The 20,793-nt window shown below is 37.5% G+C and overlaps 1 protein-coding gene across 3 annotated transcripts in view; it reads left to right on the top strand.

Annotated features, from left to right (window-relative positions):
* FAT1 (FAT atypical cadherin 1) overlaps window positions 1-20,793 on the top strand; it is a 124,239-nt gene that overhangs the window by 35,536 nt on the left and 67,910 nt on the right. The gene's annotated exons all lie outside the window — the stretch shown is intronic.

Below are 20,793 nucleotides of genomic sequence, written 5' to 3'. Positions count from 1 at the left end.
TGGGATGTGCACACAGGGATGATTTTTGTCCTGTCCTGTTCTAGTAGTGACACTCTTCGTGGCATTTGAATGGACAGGTGGTTAAAACCTGCTATACCATGCAAGCTGCCACTGTTGCCCTGGTATCTCACAGATCTACCTGCTTTGGGGCTTTTAACAGTTTTACATCAAGACTTGTGAATGAAGCTTAAGTAAATATGTTTATTTTGTGCTGGCTGCTGGCCGGGAGTCTGCTAAAGCAGCTGGAGACTTTTTTTTTTAACCCCTGCCGGGTGAACCATCATGGTGACAGGTAAATAGCATTCCTCAGTAAAGCTTGAACTCTCCTCCCGCCCCCCCTTCAGGATTGTAGAATGTAGGGATTGTCTTGCTCTGAGCCCTATTGATTAGGTCACAGCCTGGTCTTCGGAAAACAGAGTTGCCCTGGGGCCACCTCACTGCAGGGAATTTGCTAAAGCCGGTGTGAAAGGGCCACATGGGGTCTCCAGATTACCTTATGAACAGGAATCAGTTCTGGGAGCAGAGTCCTTATTAAGGACCTATTAACTTTTTCAGGCTTCTCCTTGGGTTGAAAAGCACTTGGAAGCGAAGGAATAATGAAAGGAAATTGTTGCCAAAGCCACTGAAGGTGCGACCCATCTCTGGGAGTGCATCTGTTCAGTTGCAAATTTATTTCCTGCTTGGGGCTTCTGTTAGCTTTAGAAGTCCACTTTTAAGGTCTTGAAAGGGGAGTTTGAAAATGATTACATAATATTGATTCTTTTCTTTGAAGAGTTGACTCTCCATAGCATTTGGGCAAAGTTGGCAGGGAACCACTTGCATTTGTAAAATGAATGTTATTTTCCAATTTAAAAAAACAGTATATAACCGTTGTAGAGCTCTCGGAAAAAGTAGACTATTAAGAAGAAAAAAAAACTTCTTTAAGTTCTACTGCCTAGAGCACCACTGAAATTTTTTCCTTGCTTGTGTACACACAACACACACACACACACACACACACACACACACACACACACACACACACACACACCCATACAGCTCCAGGTGCTGGATTTTTTAAAAAGTAAACTTAACACTGTGCATATTGCTTTGTTGACTTCCTTTCAATATACACATCCAGGGCCTTCTGTGATTTTTAAAATATTCTTAGAGGACATGATTCTTGGTAATATAGTATGCCATCACAGAGATTAATTGTAATATGTATAACAATACCTAGTTTTTGAACACTTAAATCATTTCCTTGTATGTGTACTGTTTCTCTGTTGCCCTAGCATAAATTCCAGGAAGTGGAATTACTAGGTCAGAGGAAATAAAAATTTTAAAAGTTTTTTGCTACAAAACAAATTGCTACATTTTTACCCATAAATAAAAGTCTTATCAGCAGTTTAAGAAAGTTCATCTCTCTGCATTCTTGCTGCCACTGACTATCTGGATTTAAAAACAAAACCCAGGGCTTCCCTGGTGGCGCAGCGGTTGAGAGTCCGCCTGCCGATGCAGGGGACACGGGTTCGTGCCCTGGTCCGGAAAGATCCCACATGCCGCGGAGCAGCTAGGCCCGTGAGCCATGGCCTCTGAGCCTGCGCGTCCGGAGCCTGTGCTCCGCAACGGGAAAAACAAAACCCAAAAAGGTTCTAATATTGTTAGTGAAAAAACTTCAATCAGGGAACTATCGTAATTGAAATGGTGATTGTTAATTTTGTGGCTGTACTTCTGGTTATGTGTTTGAAAATTCTAATTTTTGTAAACCAACTTTTTGAGACTGTACTCTTTGACTTAATTTAGCTTTTTAAATCTTTGTTCCCAATGGCATCTTAATGCTTCTTTGTTTTTTTTTTTTTTTTTTATGTATGGTATCTCTTATGTGCCAAAGGACCTGTGGAAAAAAATAACTCTAAAATGGGAGTTTACTTTTTATTTCACTTGGTTAAATACTGTTTACTCTATAAAAGCATATGTTTAGTATGAATTTCTAAGGTTAGCTGCTGTGAGGCTTTTCAAATAAAGTGTGATATTACCGTTAAACACCAAGAATACAAATTCTTCTCTCTTCCTTCCCTAAGTGGTCCTTGTAAGTTAATTCACTATCCCACATCCATAGTTTATATATACTGAGTAGCACAGTGATTGAATTAAAACAAATTATCTTATTCATGGGATGATTTGAGAACAGATTATCCAAGATCTGTTATCAGGCTATAAGCAATTCCTTCACAGCTATTAACTCAAATTAAGTACCTGGGAGAGAGACTGTGAAGCTGATAAAAGACATAGGTTTCTATTCAAAGAGAATTGCGTGAAGAACAGTTTTTTAAAAAACCAAACTTTTAAGATAATGACTTAGGCAGTAGGTCTAGGAATTAAATATTAAAATTAGATTTGTAATTGAGGCAGAGTGCTGTGCTGCATTTAAACAGATTAGACCCAGATGTTAGGAGGTTAATATTGATTTAAATGTGCTGAGGTGATTTTATTGAGCCCTTGGAAAAAAGAACACTTGTTTGAAATTCCACAAATATTTTATTTTTTGTTAGCTTCCTATTGCATACTTATAATTGCATTTACTGAAAAAGTGCATTTAAAAGTCTAATTTACCAATAAAATGATAAAGGTGGGAGGAGGCATGCAAGAAATAAAATCTCTACATGGCTTCTTGAGAATTCGGGTGGAGAAGAAAATTCACAAATAATTATAGTACACAAGCTTTCTGCCATATGCACTGTGGGGGACTCATTCTAAAGGCGACAGTACTGAATGGATGCATCTTTAATCATCTGGAAGTAAAAATTCCATCTTTTTTCTAAACCAGACAGTAGTTGTCTGTTTTAATGGAATAGTTGGTTGATTACAGCTCTTTGGGGCTTTATTTCCCAACGCTTACTTCCCATACACATTTGAATTCTAGCTTCAGGGATTGTCATAAGTGAGTCAGAGAGTCAAAGAATTTAGAATAGTAGTTTTTTTTTTTTAACATTAAAATTCGGCTGTTTCACTAGGGGAAGTAGATTTCCTTATAGCAGATTCCCACAATCTAGGTGCTTCGAAATGGACTCTTATTTACAAATACAGAAGCAAAACTTGGATAAGTTACCAAGAAACCTACCAAATGGACCAGAGAATTCAGGTTCTGCCAGTGTTTTTTTTTTTTTTATTAGAGAGAATAATGCTTCTTACCTAATTTAAAGGAAATAAAGTAGTCTGTGGTAAAAGTTAACAAAGAAGTCTTCACTGCTTTTTAAGTAACCAAATGTGTGTTGGCTTTATGAAAAGCAGATTTCTGTTACAATCGCAGAATCCGGTATATAGAAAGCCTTATACAGGCTAATGTTACTGGCTTGAGAGTTGCTAGCTAAATGCCTCAAAAAGTTAAACGAACTGAGTTGTGTTCAAATGAAAAGTTTAGTGAAAAAAAATGTTGACTGCGTAATCCTCACCTAAGGAGTAGCTGAAGGCACTAAAGCAATCCCAGGCCACTATTTGCTGGTTGCAAAATCTGCTCTGATTTTAAGAAAATCTTTGAATGAAGATTTTTCCTTTGAAATAGGAAATTGTAGGCCTTCATGTATCTCGTGTTCTTACTAAAAAATATGGATGTTTGGCTTCGCAGTTAATTCCCTCTCTTGCAGTGGTTAACGCTTTCTGTTGCAGTCCCATATTCTAACAGCTCTTTGAAATTTTATTTAAGGACACAGAATGAAATGCTTCATTACAGCTTATACATTCATGAAATGTCACGTTTGTTCTTCCTTTCCCTGTGAGAAGAGTTCATGTGTCTGCCTCTGCCTGTTTGGATTGCTTTGTTTGATCTGAGAGTAATGCCCTTGGACTGCCCTTCCTGTGATGAAAATAAGGTGAGGTGAATCAAAGTCAAGCCAGATAAGACAAGAATGTGCTTCTTGGTGATTTCTCCATCATTTCTGGCTTTGAGACTCCGGCTCTATACTTACCTTTCTTGCCCAAGGGATTAGGGCACTGGTTGACTTTCATCCTCTTAGATACAGTGTTTCATGCACAAATGCAGCTCCCCTGCTGAATTACTGAAATTCATGACTTGACTTTGGACATAAAAGAAGTTGCCAAGAATACTAAGAGATTGACGTTTTCAGTTTAGTCAAAACTGAACTCAGAATAGTAAATGAAAACCACGCCACTTTTATTAAATATACTCTATCCAAAGGTTACCCTTTTTATTTTTATTTATTTATTTATTTATTTTTTGTGGTACGCGGGCCTCTCACTGTTGTGTCCTCTCCCGCTGCGAAGCACAGGCTCCGGATGCGCAGGCTCAGCGGCCATGGCTCACGGGCCCAGCCGCTCGGCGGCATGTGGGATCTTTCCGGACCAGGGCACGAACCCGTGTCCCCTGCATCGGCAGGAGGATTCTCAACCACTGCGCCACTAGGGAAGCCCCAAAGGTTACCCTTTTTAATTTGTTAAGTTTTTGTTTAGCATTATTACTGTGTACAAATTATTTGTCTGAAAGTGTTTCACTCTGCTGCCATTAATACTAGTGGGGTGAAGGGACCTGTGATTTTTTTTTTTCCAGTCACCCCCCACCCCAGCCAAAGTTAATGATTAACATATGGTCATTCACTTGTGTAAGAATGTTGATTGCTTTGGAAAATGCTTGGTAATTATTTAAAGTTTCCTACAGAAGTTTCTTAGTGATTTCATTCTGTTGAAAGTGGGCCAAGTGTCAGTTCCACGTTCTGTGCCTCAGAATGTTCAGGTGTGGAGGGCAGGCACATTCTTCCAGGTGGGAAGCACAGTTCGCTGTAGCTGCTGAGTCCTCCTGTGTGGGAGCCAACAGGAAACTTACAAAAGCACTTTTTCTCCCTCTCACAGCCACAGGCCTGGCCTTCCTAAAGCACTCATTTCACGGTGTCGAGCACAGAAGCACTAACTGGGCTGTGCACTGGGTCCTCAGCCTGGGATTGGATATAGTACATCTGCAAGGAAGGTTCAGTCTAGCTCTTTTAAAAAACTGTATAATCTTAAAAGTCTTTCAAAAGTCTATTATCACCAGATACACATAATTCCTAATGACCTAATTGAGTGGATAGATGAGGCTCCTGTGCAGTAAAGAATTTCTTACAGATTAATACATTCTTAAATATGGTAAATGTTAGAAGTTCTAGCTTATTTTCTTAAGTAGGTAAGCATCTATTAAAGTCCCATGTAAACTGTTAATTTGCATATTCAGTTAGTTGCATAATCATATAAGTATATAATATGTGTTGGCTCAGTGGAATTAATGAAGTAGTAATCTTACTGTGCTGTAACCCTTGAAAACAACTGGAAAACTCAGTTTTATTAAATTTCATATGCAATATCTTGTGATTTTATTTTTTAAATTTTCTGTGAAGGTTTTAGAAGTCCCTGTGGGAATTGAGCCATTTTCATATTTTCAGAGGGATCTCTGATCCCTAAAAGAATAAGTCCGAATGGTGAGTAAAGCAAATGAAAATCGAACAGTAAGCCCTGCCGACCCTTGATGGACCTTTGACCTTAAGGAGAAGAACCAGTTACTTGGACCATCCTAGAAAGGACCCTTCGAGGAGGTTGTTGAGAAATGAGAATGTGGGGAGGGGGAAGGAGGTGGAAAGCACTGAAGTGCTCTCAAACCCTGTGTGGGTCCCTGAAGGATGAGGACTTCGGAGAAATCATCCGTGTCCTTTGAAGGTGAATCTTTGGGAGAATTTCTCTTGAGGCACGATTCAGAAGATGGAGAAAGGCCTCCATGGAGAGTTCCTTCCTTCCTTCCTTCTTTGATTCGCTAATTACTATTTATTGACAGCCCCCTACCTACCGAAACCCATTCCTGGTGCTCTGGATTCTGCATTGTATGAGATACACAGTGCTGTGGTCTTCCTGGACCTTTCTTTCTGAAGAGAGAAGACAGTTGATAAGTGGAGAAGAAGATAAACGCATACTTTCTGCTTAGCAGTGCTGTAGAGAAAATAAACAGTGCAGTGCATCGGTGGTTTTCTGAAGGGTGTAGATGGTCTTCTTTAGAAGGCGTGGGCAGGGGGGCACTTCTGAGGAGAAGGTGTGAGCGGGGACTCGAATGACAGGAAAGGAGAGCCAGCCATTTGAAGGCAACTTTTGGTCGGAGGGAATAGCAGCCCCGAAATACAAACAGGCTTTGTGGCTGGACGTCTGCGATGAAGGGGGTAGAGAGCAGGGGCCAGGTCACCTGGAGGCTTGTGGTCAGTGGCCAGAAGTGACTGGTGGGGACGCAGGATAGTCAGACCCAGGGAAGGGTGTAGCCCTGTCTTACCCAAGGAGAGGTCTGGCTTGCCTGCCCTCCCGGTTTCACGCAGGTGCTCCTTTTTCCCCCGCTGCCGACTGCCTTACTCTCCCGAAAGTCCCACTGTGAACATTTATCCCAGTCCAAGCTTTAGGCCCGGCTCCTTGGGGACCTCTGTGGTAGCAGGTCGTCACTGGTGACAAGGAGAAAAAGAAGGAAAATGCTCCTTTCGGTTTTGATGGTTTGCCACCCCAGTTTTCCTCTTTGGTAATAGACTTTCTCTTAGATATAAACCCTTGAAATAAGGTTGCAGTTTTAACCGCTTTTAAAAAATCATTAAAAGTAAGTTGTTTTCTCTGAGAAGCAAGTTTTTTATTTCAAAAAAGTTTTTCTTTGTACTTGTACCTCATAAAAAGTCTTGAATTAGAGACAGTTACAATTTTTAGCAGTTTAGAAGGTAAATTAATGATATTTTGAAAAGAATCTTGCGAGGTATATGCTTCATTTCCCTGTACCCAGGTCTAAGATAGGAAATCTCTAATGTTCCTTATTTCCATACGATGCTGATAATTTTGTACCTTTGGAGACAAAGGGATTAACTGTAATATAGGTATACAGTTTAGTCTTTAATTTTTTTTTAGTAATTACGGTATATTCTAGGAATGACTTCGATTGAACTTGGTTAGCTTTAACTTGTAAATCTGTAATGACTTTTGGAAATTTGATGAAACTTGATCAAAATTTGATGCACATAAATGGGGAAGGAGATAATATCTGGAGCAGAGATGGACATAATGTTTTCTGTCTTTGCTCCAGAGATTTCTAATTTGATTTTTTCCTAGTTTTGATTATCATGTCATATTTGAAATGAGACTTTATAGCTCTGTACTTTGTTGGGGTTTGGGGCGAGAGTTTATAACAGACCTCAGTGACCACCTTAGCAGTCTGGATGCGTGCTGTGCACATTTAACATATTTTTTATACTGTTAGTCGAAACAGCTTACTTATGTGCCTCTGTGGAAAGTGGCACAGTGGAAAGTGTCTGCATCTCTTTTGCTCTGCAGCATTCCATTCAGAGCACTCAGGTTAGTTTAGTCCCTCACCTGGTCTTTAAGTGATTCTAATAATTCTGCTTCAAACACTACTTCATCATAATGTGGTTTCTGTTAGCTAGTTTTCTCTTTGGAGTAGTAGCAACATCCTTGTAAAGTACAAGGTTAAGGATTAAGGTGTCATAGCTCTTTAAGAACCTTTCTAAATCTTGGCTTTGCTTTAGCTTCTCAAGCATCAAAATAGACTTAGTAGTAGTAATTACCTTTATTTTTAATACTAGTCACTTAATCCTTACGACACATCTATCCTCCCCATTTTATACGTAAGGAAACTGAGGCATTGACAATAATAAATCACCAGAAGTTACACATTTATTAAAATGCAGAGTTGGGACAGTTAACAAAAACACTGTAAGAATGATTGATTATATTGCTTGAAGACTAGTACTTATAAGTGACAGATGTGGAGAATGGAAGTTACATTGTCTGGAAATCCTGTTTCCCTCTCTAATTCTGAAATGAGTAATATTCTCCACCAGTGATTGGGATGTGTGATTAAGTCACAGTCGTGAAGAGCAAGGTAAGGTAGGGCCAGGAGTACTTTTTAAGCTCTCTTAGAATTCATGGCAAATGGTTAACTCTGAGGTTGTATCACTGACTCTTGCTATCCTTGGTATCAGTCATCTCGCCCACAAATCAGAAACCGTATTTCACTCCTACTGGAGTTTGGTTTAAGGCAGCCTCTTCACTTTCCTTTCAAGTACTGCAGCTGAAGGTAGGTTGGGGTTTCAGGGGATGAGTGGGGTTCCTTTTATGGCTTTGACTCCAGCTCTGTGGCCTAATGACAAGTCTTTACTGTCTAGACCTTGGCTTCCTCATCTGTAAAGTTAGAGGCTGGACTAGATGATTTTTATCACTCTTTTCATTCTTAATTTTATCTATTTCTTTGGTTTGATCATTTAAAATAACTAAGTCTCATGCTTCTCTTGAGTTTGGAACCTCATAAAATGCTGTTTACAGAGGAGGTCAGCTGCCTCCCTGTGTCTTGGTAAAGGTATTTGGGAGAGTGGTTCCCCATTATGTTTTCTTCCAGAGGGCTGGGGGTTGAGGGGCGGGTGGGGGGAAAGTGGTGGATAAGGAGAGAAACATTGCAGAAATGACAGTGCATTATAGAAGCATGTTAAGTGTTTTATGATGGTATCAATAATCACAAATACAAGCCCAGTCATTTTCAGATTTCATGTATTTCAGATTTTATGTATTCTCTTCTTTGAATTTTTGAATTAGTTAATTTTCCCTATTAGAAAACATCAGTTCTGCTAAAGGTATCTCAGTCTTTTTCTCTTATTACTTCTGACCCCTTGCAAATTTCTTTTGAACAAATTAGGTTAGTCTGTTGGGTTAAATTTCTCTTTTAAAGACAATAGTTAAAGCCATGGCTGTGCCAGCATTATTTCAAAATATGCTAGTAAAGTGAACATCTTTAAAATTTGTTCAATATTTGGTTAAATTGAGACTAAATTTACAAACATAATTGTTTCGCTTTCCTGATTTGGTACTGAGATCATTTGGGAAATATGTATGTATTATTTCCATTATTGGGTAGATTTAGCAGTAAATGGATTAGCTTACTGGGTCTGTAAGTTACGGTTGAGAAGTTACCAGATTATAAAGTGATCATTTAGATGACTTTTTTTCAGATTTTAACAAATAGCCTGTTACAGCAAACCAACCAAAAAGTAAAATAACTAGAAAAAGTGTGATTGCTTCACCACCTTTTTCATAAATGGTTGGATGAAGAGGTAGATCTATCCAGGACTTTAGGATTGAATCGTTTCTTAAAAATCATTTTTAAAATGACAGTAAGAGTTGATAAGAGAACATCTAGCCTCTTTCCTTTGACCTTACCTATCTAATAGCCTGTCATGAGCTAGAAATATTTGAGTTTCTTTAGAAATGCCAGTAATGTTTAAGTCTCGTGCTTTTTTTTTTCCTTTGTATTTTAAGTTTGTATTTAGCTTTATGAAAAAAAAATATTTTGGAAAGTACAGATAATTTCCAAAATGAAATGTGAAATACTTCCGTTTTATTAAATTGCCATTTACTTAACTATTAAGGAAGATACATTTTTAATGTTTTGTAGTTTTGGTCAGTTACACCTTTAATTAAGAAGGTTTTATTTTTATTTATATTTTTATATCATCTCTGAGACATTTCAGTAACTGTTTTACTAGTTAATTACAACTGGTATGCTGTAATTAACTGTTATGCACTTTTGACTATATTTCTTCTAATGATTAATTTTGATTATATACACTTTTCTAATATCTATGGCTTCATGATGTCCCTGTATTTATTTTCATAGTCTATGTCTTCTGTTATCACTTCATCTTATTAATGGTTAGGAGAATTAGAGAAGAAAATATTTCACTTTTTAATGCAGTGTTTATTTTTTAAAGAACAACTTTGACCTCAGAGGGAATTAAGAATAAGGATAATATAAGAACTACTGTGGTTATTTATTCTGTACAGTTAATTTTTCTCAAATTTAGTTCTCTGCTTTAGTTTTTAAATGCAGACACATGACAGCTATTTGAGACCCACCAATCTACTCTTATATAGCCTCTTATTGTCTCAAGTAAGAATTATGTCTCCACCATCTCGAAGATGATGAATTAACGTTCACTCGGTGTTTCGGAGCGCTTCATGCAGTTTGCTTCCTGTTTGCTTAGCATAGTGCAGGTTATATGCTTCCTCTGTGGCTCACGGTTACCGCTGAGAGGTCTTGGTCACAGTTGTTCCCTTTGTGAGTGTGCACTGCATAGTCTAGATTTGTTGAGTCCTGGTTGTCTCCCTCCAGTTTTAGAAACCACTGGTAAAGACAGGTGTGCCCTGTCTTTGTGATTTTTAAAAATATATCAAATTAGGAATCTTCTGGTACATTCAAGTCTGTCCCTCATACCTTTCTTCATTAAAAAAAATCTGAATTTAGAAAACAGGTGAAGCTAGGGGATTATATTTATTTACAAGTTGATGTTTTGTCCTAACAAAGATTTTAGTAAGGTTTAATTAAGTCTTGCAATGCATTTAGATCACTATTTATAGGTGTTTGATTTAATTTGAAGTATTTGTTAGCATAAAACGTAGCTTACCCAAAGTTTATCCTAAGTTATCAGTGTCAGTGTGTCAGGTCATAAGTAGGTTAGCTTCACCTGAGTTACTGAGTTCTTTTAGTGACTGGGCTTTGGCAGGAAATTCGATATTAAAAGTAGCTGAATATTGCCTCTAAATTATACTGATTTGTAAACTAATATGAATTTTTTAAAGTTAAGAACTGCTTTATGGTTAAATTAGAATTTAATAGAGAAACAGGTTTGCTTCATTCATTTGATCAAAAGTAAAGGAAAATGCTGCTTGGGAATAGATAGGAAAGGGGGGAATTTATACAGGGATTTTCATTTGCTTCAACTGGTGTTCAGTTCATATAAAACAAACCTTCCTTCTGCATAGCTGAATTGCATGTGGGCCTTAGGTTTTAAGAAAAATAAATAGTTGCACTTTTCTATGTTTAGAATCTGTTTTACAGAAGCTTGAACAGACCTTAGAAAAAGGAAAACTTGCTCTTTTCCCAGCCTGGTGCTTTCTAGGACTCTGGAGACAACTGTCTCTTTCGGAAAGAGCTGTGTTTATACAGTGACCAGTGTAATACTTGACTGTAGCAGAGGAATCTCATTCCATTCCTTCTTTAGCAAGGGAGTGCGTTAAGGAGTTTGGCATGAGGTGTAGTTGTGTCAACTGACATTTGAATCATTGAATAGTGCCTTGTCTTCTCTGTGCTGGAGCACACTTTGCAATACCAGAGTTTCAGGCAGTTGTTACTCGGCTTATGGAAACCTAGAAGTCACTCTTAACTTTTAAAGGTTGTTTTTACATTTCTGAAATTTCTCAAGTTCTGTTGATATACTTTGGATTAATCCTTTATACATGTGGGTTTAAAGAAATATTTTTATGCAACACATAGGTACTTCTTGTAGAAAAATTAGAAAATGTGAACACAAAGAAGAAAAAATTTCACGTATCCCTATAATCCACCATTTTTAGTGTATATACACATCTTCCCTCTATCTTTTCTCACAAAATGGAATTAATGTTATAATATTTTTTAAAATCCCATAATTACGTGTTGCATCCTAAAATTCAGTCAGGGACTCATAACCTATAAAAGGATTTCTTTGACTTTTGTGCAAGAGATAAAATAATGGAAAATAAGTATTCAAGTAACTAGTCGTTAAAATACTGTGTTGCCCTTCTCAAAAAGCAGTTCAAGGGAATAAATTACTATTTTATTTAACTGTCTTTCCTGTAATATGTTGTTTTACTTTTCTTGGTTTCTTTAGCACTTCATACCAGGCCTGGCAAATAGTGGGAACCATGTGTTTGTTGAGTGAATGAAAGAAAGTATAAATCAGTATTACCAGGTTCCAGATTAATTTCTAGCAAGATCCAGGCCACTATAAACAACAGTAAATCCTTTTTGATGAAGCAGATACTGTAGGGTACAGTTTTTTTAAATCTGTATTTATTATCTTTATTTAAGAATTGGAGACTAGATTAAAGTTACCAAGATTTCTTTTCCAAGGGGGGGTTTTCCTTTAAACATCAGTCTTTATCTGACACAAAACTTTTACAACTGATATTTAAGACTTAGAACTCTGGATCTACCACTCAATATTTTAAAGTTAGTAATGGGAAGCACATTCACAACTCGGTTATTATATTCTCACAGTGATATTCAGTATTCTATAACGCCTTATAACTGTTAGACTTCATTTAGTATAAACTTAGTCTGCATTTTTAAGTAACAAGATGATAGGATAAATATACTAGCTTCCTGAATATAGAACAGTGTGACTTCTTTTTTTATGTCCTTTTTCCCTTTTTTTTAATCCTAAACTTAGTCACGTGGGATTCTTGAACTTTATATAGAGATCTGTTTGGCGCACATTTAGTTGGGTTTATACTCAAATTTATGTCATTCCTCCCACCATGGGCAAGTGCTGGTAAACTTTTGTTGATGTGCTGATTTTTTCTTTTCCCCCGTCGGTAGTGATAGATTTATGAAGATCGCCTACCCAGGCTTATGAGGAAAGAGCCAGGGCTTGAGTCAGATGTGTCTGTGGAATCACAGCTCTGCCGCTCCATGAGAACAGGAAAAGCAGGCGAGAACACCCTGGTGGCTATGAGTTTTGCCTGTGGACTAGTCAGCCAGGGTTTGGATTCTTGCTTCTCTGCAACTAGTTGGGTAACTAAGGCAACTTACTTTTGAAGCTTACACAAGTTAGTAAATGTAAGTGCTTAGATGGCTAAGTGGTAAGGAATTCATTAATTAATTTGTTGATTAATCTGTTCCTATGATGATGAATAAATGACCTTAGACCAGTGAGTTTTCAACTCTAAACCTCTACATCCGCATATGGAAATTGAGGAGAGACCATCAAGCTTACAAGATAACTGTGAGGATTCAAAAAAATGGCATATATAAAGCATACGCTGAGTTTGCATCCGGTAAATGTAAGGTGAGAAAAGTAATCTACGTTGAATTTGAATAACTTTTAAAATATGAAACAAACTGCTAGAAGCATTGCCAGTGGTATGTGAAATGTATTCTTTGGATTTTAATGCCTCCACAGGCTGTCTGGTGTACATAGTTTTATCCAATTAATATGTGTTCAGATGATACTTTTGATACCCAAGGATGATCCTTTTTAAGAGAGCTTATCCATGAAAGCCGTCATTAACAGTATTAATGATTCTGACTTGGAAATCTGAACTTGGAATCGTTCTTCACAAAGCGTAAAAACACGGTTTAGCAGAGCTTGACATGGGAATGACTCTTTGCAAAGCTAAAGAAATCCCTGGACTTGAAACATGATGCTTAAAATCTGATTATGAACTTAATTAATATGTTTTAGTAAGTTTGCAAGTCAAAAAGCTTCCTCAGCTGATTTTAGAGTCATTGCAGCAATTTTAATTGAAAGAGTTGATAGATATACATTTTAATTAAAGTGATTTAAATAGACAATCTAAATAATGAAAAAACAGATTGACAGTTACTACATAAGAAGCTTTCCCTTTAATTATTAACTTACGACCTTTATTAACTTATGACCTAACTCTATACAATATAATTATAGAATTTCCTACACTTAAAACTTTGTAGGTAGTTTCTTTATTCTTTTTTTTAAGCTCTCATTGTAATTTATTTCATAAAGGTGTACTTTGGTCTGGCACTATAAGTAGTTTCATATATAAATAATTTTGAATATTAAATTGTTGAAGCTGTCAGACTATCCAGTGTTATCCATTGACTCAGATTAAATAAAACAGATGAAAGTGTAGCTAAGACATAAAGGGAAAATGAGGCAAGAAGGTTATACTAGCAAAACAAAAGACTATTGGTACTTAAATTTCACTTGGCTTTTTACTGTATGCATTTTAAATATGACTTAAAATTCATGGTTATAGAAATTTACAGTTAAAAAATATATTAGTTCAGTAGGTTGGTTGATTTTCTTTATTGTCCCTCCATCACTGTTTATTCTAGACCTTTCTCCCTCCCCCTGGGAATGTAATTGTGTGTTTGTGTGGTTTTTAATTCTGAAACAGAACTAAACAAAACCAAGGCTGTACTCTGTACAGTTTTATAAAGATTTATATTTTTGCTCAATTTGCATATTGTTGACATTGTTCCTTGTAATTAATAAACACATCATATTTTAAAGCTCTGTCATATGTACTATTATAAATTAACCAAGTCCCCCTTTTATCCTGATGCTGTGGAATGTGCTTAATGTTTTAATGACACAGAACAGCAAGGTTTTTGCATCATCAGATCCTTTACCCAGATCCCCAAATGTTGGGAAAACAACAAAACCAATTTTTCCCATCTGGTCACTCCATTTTTACATTCTTTTGAAGCCAGGACTTTCTCTGGAAACTGCAGGCTGTGTTCAGTTGCTCTCATGCTTCTCTGCAATCAGAGGACACAGCCAGAGACTCGGAAGTGTTACAGCATGGCTGGCTGGAGCCAGTCTCTGGGATTGAACCCCGGTTCCACCGGTAATGACCTAACTGTGTGACTTTGGGGCAGGTTGCTGCCATTGTTTCCTCATCTGAAACAGGGATGATCACATTACCCATTTCTTAGGGTTTCTGTAAAGATTAATAAAAGATTTGAGACATATTTAAAATAGTAGCTGGTGTATCATGAGCTCTATATAATATATGTATCTGTTGTTTTATAATATTGTCACCATCATCATTACCATTTCACTTGAGTTTGCTGTGTTTCCAATCACAAATGGCTTCTCACAAAATAACACTCATGGCAAGTTACTGCTTTTGAAAGATTGGATGATGGTAACATCAGTACCATGTCTTTAACCTGGAAGGATAGTTTTACAACATGACTTACTCTGTGTTTAGCTGTGAGAGGGCAGAGGGGTACGCATTGAACTGTGCAGTACGCTAGTGTGCCGCCTGGTAGTTTGCTTGGCACATGGGGGATGCTTCTTAGTTGACTTATTTTATTTATTTATTTGTTTGTTTGTTTTTTTGCGGTACACGGACCTCTCACTGTTGTGGCCTCTCCCGTAGCGGAGCACAGGCTCCGGACGCGCAGGCCCAGTGGCCATGGCTCACGGGCCCCGCCGCTCCGCAGCATGTGGGATCTTCCCGGACCGGGGCACGAACCCGTGTCCCCTGCATTGGCAGGCGGACTCTCAACCACTGTGCCACCAGGGAAACTCGACTTATTTTATTTTGACCTTTTTAAAAGTCATCAAAAGCATGGGTATTTTACCTTGTGTGGTCTCAAGAATTTAAAAATTTAATTATGTGTGTATCATTCTCTTTTTGAAAGTATTAGAATATTCTTTTTGCAGAGAATTTTTCTCTGCAAAATAAACCATTAAACATGACTCTCTGTATATTTTCCTTACGTTTTATGATTACCAACACCAGTAAAATAAATGATAATATCTTGTATATTTGAAGTGAAAGGAAGTGTAAAATTTTTGACTACTGAAAGCATTTTTTGTGTCATTCCCTAAGTGAACTGTATAGCCATTTCAGTATCTGAAGTGCCTTCAGTTTAACAGACTCTTATCAAATTTGTTCCTATATTTTAGTCAGCCGTAACTCTACAGCTTTGCCAACTAATGCAGAAGCAGGCAGGAACATTAAGTATGTGTATTATATATTTACATTATGATCTACTGTACTTACGTTTCTAAGAGAACTCAAGGGTTTTGATTTATTAGATACTATTGATTGCATGTCAAATTGGTGCAGTCATTTTAAAGAGTGTTTAAATTTCAGAAATCTAACTTTTTATATCAAGAAACTCATTTTATCAGTTTGCACATTAATGTTATCAAGGCAAAACAAAGTAATAAAAAAATCTTTCCTACATTTATATATATATTTATATCTGTAAACAGATACATAGTTGGATTGCTGTTTAAATCTTTAGCCCAACATACAAGGGTTTTTTTATGGGCATGCTGGGATCTCTCAATATATTATATTAACAGCATTATCAGTCTAAATCTTGTATTTAATGAAAATGAGATAAAAAGAAATACAGAAAGTTTTATCACTTAAAGAAGGAAACAAATTTTATATTATGAACTCTGATGGTCATCCTTTGAAAACAATTAGGTAGATTTACAGAAAAACTGAGCACATACTATAGAGTTCCTATATAGTCCCCTGCCCCACACAGTTTCCCCTCTTATTGTCTATTTGTTATAATTAATGAACCAATATTGATATGTTCTTGTTAACTAAAGCCCATAGTTTACTCAGTTTCTTTAGTTTTTACCTAATGTGCTTTTTCTGGTCCAGGACCCACCCAGGATCCCACATGACCTTTAGTTTTCATGTTTCCTTAGGCTCCTCTTGGCTAGAACTGTTTCTCGTACTTACTTTGTTTTTTGATGAACATCTGTTTTTTAACACATGCTTAATAAGCACCCATTTACCAGGCCCTGAACCAAACAGGCAACAAATCTATGCCCTTGAAGGGTTTAGTTTTTAGGAGGGAGCTTATAGTTTACTTCTTAAACTTAATTTTGAGGAAGAATATCTTGTAGCAGATTACTATTTAATATGATAATTATGGGACTTCTGATTTTTCCATAATTAGCAGAAAAAAATTGAGTAACCATTTACAGATTAATTGCAGAAACATAGATATTGTATCTCTGTTGTATAGAAGATATCTCTTTTCTTTTTAAGTGAGTGTTGTTTTTATATTTGGGAAAACACTTAGTTCCAAAAGAGTTCTTCTGTTTATAATGAGACTATGGAAATAGAGAAAAGAATAGTCAGTCCCTTGTTGCCTTCAGAGAAAATATCAAAAATTATATCTTAAATTTAAGTTTTTCTTATGATTGACTAAGAAGCTTTTCATACAGTTGCTGCCTTAAGCTTGGTTCCAGAAAAGTAAAAAGTGTATGTGACATGGTATATCAGAAAGGAGGGTAGCATTTGCAAATTTATGTTGCCAGATTGTTGCTGATTGTAAGTATTTTTGAGTTGGAGTAGCTGAAGAATCTGAAAGAGCAAGGTTTTGTTGAAAGCTTTGGTACTAGGACTTGATAGGGGGCCAAGACCTGTTAAACAAAGAAAACAGGAAAATTCCAGGAAGAAAGGTGTTCTGTGACCATGGAAATTTGAGTCAGTTAAATTATGTTTGGCAGTATAGTGGCTACATATAACTTTATTTCTGTCTTAAAGATTACTCTGTTGAAAGCATCTTGCCCCACCAGTGGCAGTTGGAGAGACTGCTGGCTGTTCCTGTCCAAGGCCAGTGTTCAAGTTAACAGGACATTAGCGAGCAGGGATAAGTAGTAGAAATTAGTTACTCTTGGAAACCTTTATTTACTTTTGGACCATCTACTTGAGCAACTAATACTGTATCCTACAACAGTAGTATTGAATAATCAGGGTGTATAGGAAGACACCATCAGTACCTGTTCAATTAAATATATGGACAGTAATTAATCCTTCTAGAAAGAAATTTTGCTGTGAGCTGTATTTTCAGCCACGTTGGTCAAGCTCTTAACAATTACATTGCATTATTTCTTTTCTTTCAGTCCAGTTTTTCCACTGTATGCACATTTAAAATCAGTTTCCATAGTGACATCTGGTGGTAGTTTTGAAATCCTAGAGAGTATGTTTGGAATGATAAATATTTTGATTTAATAGCTCCAGATTTCTAGCTTCTTTCAATTTTTTCAGCTGTATTAACAACTTTTCCTGAAAAAGTCTTCATTGTATTCCTGAGATTGGAAAGCTAGGCATTTTTCGCTTCCGTCATGTTTCATTAAAGCCAAGAAATGATCTCTTATAACATTGCTAGTTGGTGCCTATATAACAGGCTTGTCTAAACTTGTCTTCTGTGTTCAAAATATACAGCGTAGAATCACACAGCAGCATCCTTACCTTGTCTGCTGCTTGTGCGCTATAACCTCTTGACAAGAAAGGTGTCCTTTCTGCTTTAGCCACCTCACTGGCTTTTTCTCGTACAGCAGTAATTGAGACTCTTTTTGTCTGGCTGGAGGGAGCTGTGGCAGCCCTGGGCTATCACTTGTTTCTCCCTCACAGCCTGGGCTTACGGATCATCTAGTCGCTTGCATGCTATTGTTGCTCTCCCAGAATGTGAAAGAGGAAATAAGAAATAGGAGCAGAGATGGCAGAGAAAGAAAGGGAGCTGAGAGGGGGGAGGTATTTGAAGACAGGACGGAAACCACAGGAAGTTAGTGTATGGATGTGTGTTATGTGCCGAATAAGATGCAGTATTATCGTGGGTATGTATTAAAGAGAAATATCTTTAAAACTGGAGTTTAAGTATTTATAGTTTTTTCTGGTTCCTTAGAGAATTGTTTCAGGAAAAGTGAATTTACAACTCAGTGTGCAAAAAAATAGGAGTTACTGAAAGTTGGTTGGTAGGAGATCATGGACTGAGAGAAATGGAAGTGGGTGCAGTTCTGCGAGTGACCACAGTAGGCCGGTTCCCTTCCAGTGATGCCTGGGAGTCTTTAGTTGCTGTTTTCCTGTGTTAGAGGCACTAGTTAGAAGTCTTCATAATGGAATTTTGAAAATTTGTTTCTTTTTAATGAATTAAGGTAACGGAATGTACAGAAGAAATCCATCTGTACATGCTAGTTGTGGCTCTAGGAAGGACTGGGAAAAGAAGAGTGACAGGTGTAGGAATAAGGACTGAAAGAATAGACACTGCTCTGGGCAGACTTCTAGGTAGTTGGCCATCTCAGAAACGGGGACCCCCCCCCCTTAAGGAATGATTGGGATTCTGATGAGCCCTTGGTTAAGGAGGTGCCTTACTCTGGATTCTCAACGTTCTGCCTGTTGAGCTTCCTAAAGTTGATCAGATCATTTCAGCTTTTCATAAAAACAAGTGAGTTGTACTTGAGGATTTCTAAAGGGTTGTCAGTCTCCAGTTCTTGGTTTTGAAATGGCGAAGGCTTAGATCTACTACTAGTCTGTCTTCCCAGATTATCTAGACTGTTTCTAGCTGTTCCTGGACCTGTGGTCAATTCTTCCTAGATTCAGAATGGGAGCTCATTTCTTTTTTTTTTTTTTTTTTTTTTTTTTGTGGTACGCGGGCCTCTCACTATTGTGGCCTCTCCCGTTGTGGAGCGCAGGCTCCGGACACACAGGCTCAGCGGCCATGGCTCACTGGCCCAGCCACTCTGCGGCATGTGGGATCTTTCTGGACCGGGGCACGAATCCGCGTCCCCTGCATTGGCAGGCGGACTCTGAACCACTGCGCCACCAGGGAAGCCCGGGAGCTCATTTCTGCCTCTTGCAAGAGTGTCTGCCTGGGGGTCTTGCAAGAGTGTCTCTTGTGACTGAGCAGACAGATTAAAAAGCAGAACACAAAATCCCTTTGCATAAATATGGTCTTTTCCCACCTACTTTATGCTTTTAGAATAGTGCTTAGAATTAGAATCTGCAATTAAAATAGTGCTAAGGCACTAGCCCCTGAACCACTGTGAAGCAGAGCCCTGGAATCTTCTCTTCTTTATTGTCCTTTAAATGTGGGGAAGACCCTTATCTCAGTAGTGGAAAACTGCTTGTAGCCTCTCATCATGGCAGCCCCCCACCCCGCTCCTTGGTCTCCAGCATCCTTGCTGCTGTGGAGTGTGTGACGATGATTCTGTGGCTAATGATGACAGTGTAGCCTGATGGTGAAGAGCCTGAGTTCTGGAGTCAGACTGTCTGATTCAGATCTCGATTCCACCACTAAATTGTTGACTGACCATGGCTCTGCTTCTTCATCACTCTAAGGCTTGGGCCGTTTGCTTACTTTATCTAAGCTTCGTCTCCTCATTTGTGAAGCCACGATGAAAATCATGTGATTCCTGTGTTCTTTAAATGATTTAATGCATGTAAAGCACCTAGTGAAGTCCTTGACATACAGTAAGTCCTTGTATTATTAAATTATTATATATAAATACAGTAAATTTACTTGTATTATTATTTGAGCATTTTGGTTAGAAGAAGTTATTCAGTATGTCCTCCTTTCCCTTTGGCAGTTAAAAATTCTCTTTCTTAGTTATCTATAAGCTGTAGTAATTTTGTTCTTTTTATAAGAATGTAATAATTAAAGTACATCAACATGAACATCTTAGCAATCACTATATGAAATATATATAAAAATACAGTTTAAGGATTCATGAAATATGAACATCACTTATGCATGTTTAATTACTAATTAAGACAATTCTAGTTTCTTCCATACTTGAGTAGAGCTACTTTGGAGTCTCACTTTGAACTGTCAGTAATATCTGGAGATTACCTGGGACTTGGAAACTTTCCCTGCTGACTGTGGCTCAGAGGTCATGCACAGAAGGGTGTGGCTGCCCCCTCAGTTGCTAGGTTGATTGGGGGAGAGGGGCTCTTCCCAGCAGAAGCATCCATCCCATAATTGTACACTACAGTCAGGACACAGACCAGACTCCAGTTGGAACTTGATGGAAAGTAAATAACTGTTTTTGTCTGTGATTTAATTCTTATTATGTATTTGCACTTTCTACCTCTTTCTTTCCTTCCATCCTGACACTAAAAGAAGCTATTGTATGTGAATGTTCACTTAATAAACTCCTTCTGAATACTGACATGCAAAAAAATGGACAAAGTATGAGGTTTGACTTGTCTTTTCAGAGTTTTCTTGTTAAATTTTATTGACTGAACTTTTGTCATACTAACAGTAAGACAGATGGAATTTTGGTGGCACTAAAGTCAGAGATTCCTAGTGTTTGAGCTCCAGCTCTGCCATTTACTATATGACCCTGTGAAAGTTCCTCATCACTCTTAATCTGAGTTTTTCATTCATGAAATGGGGATAATAACACCACATATATGGGCAGGTTGGATATAAGGAGTGAATAAAATAATGTGTAT

This window comes from Kogia breviceps, chromosome 20, assembly GCF_026419965.1.
Source record: "Kogia breviceps isolate mKogBre1 chromosome 20, mKogBre1 haplotype 1, whole genome shotgun sequence".
Taxonomy (NCBI): Eukaryota; Metazoa; Chordata; class Mammalia; order Artiodactyla; family Physeteridae; genus Kogia; species Kogia breviceps.
This window is presented reverse-complemented; position numbering and strand designations above follow the sequence as displayed.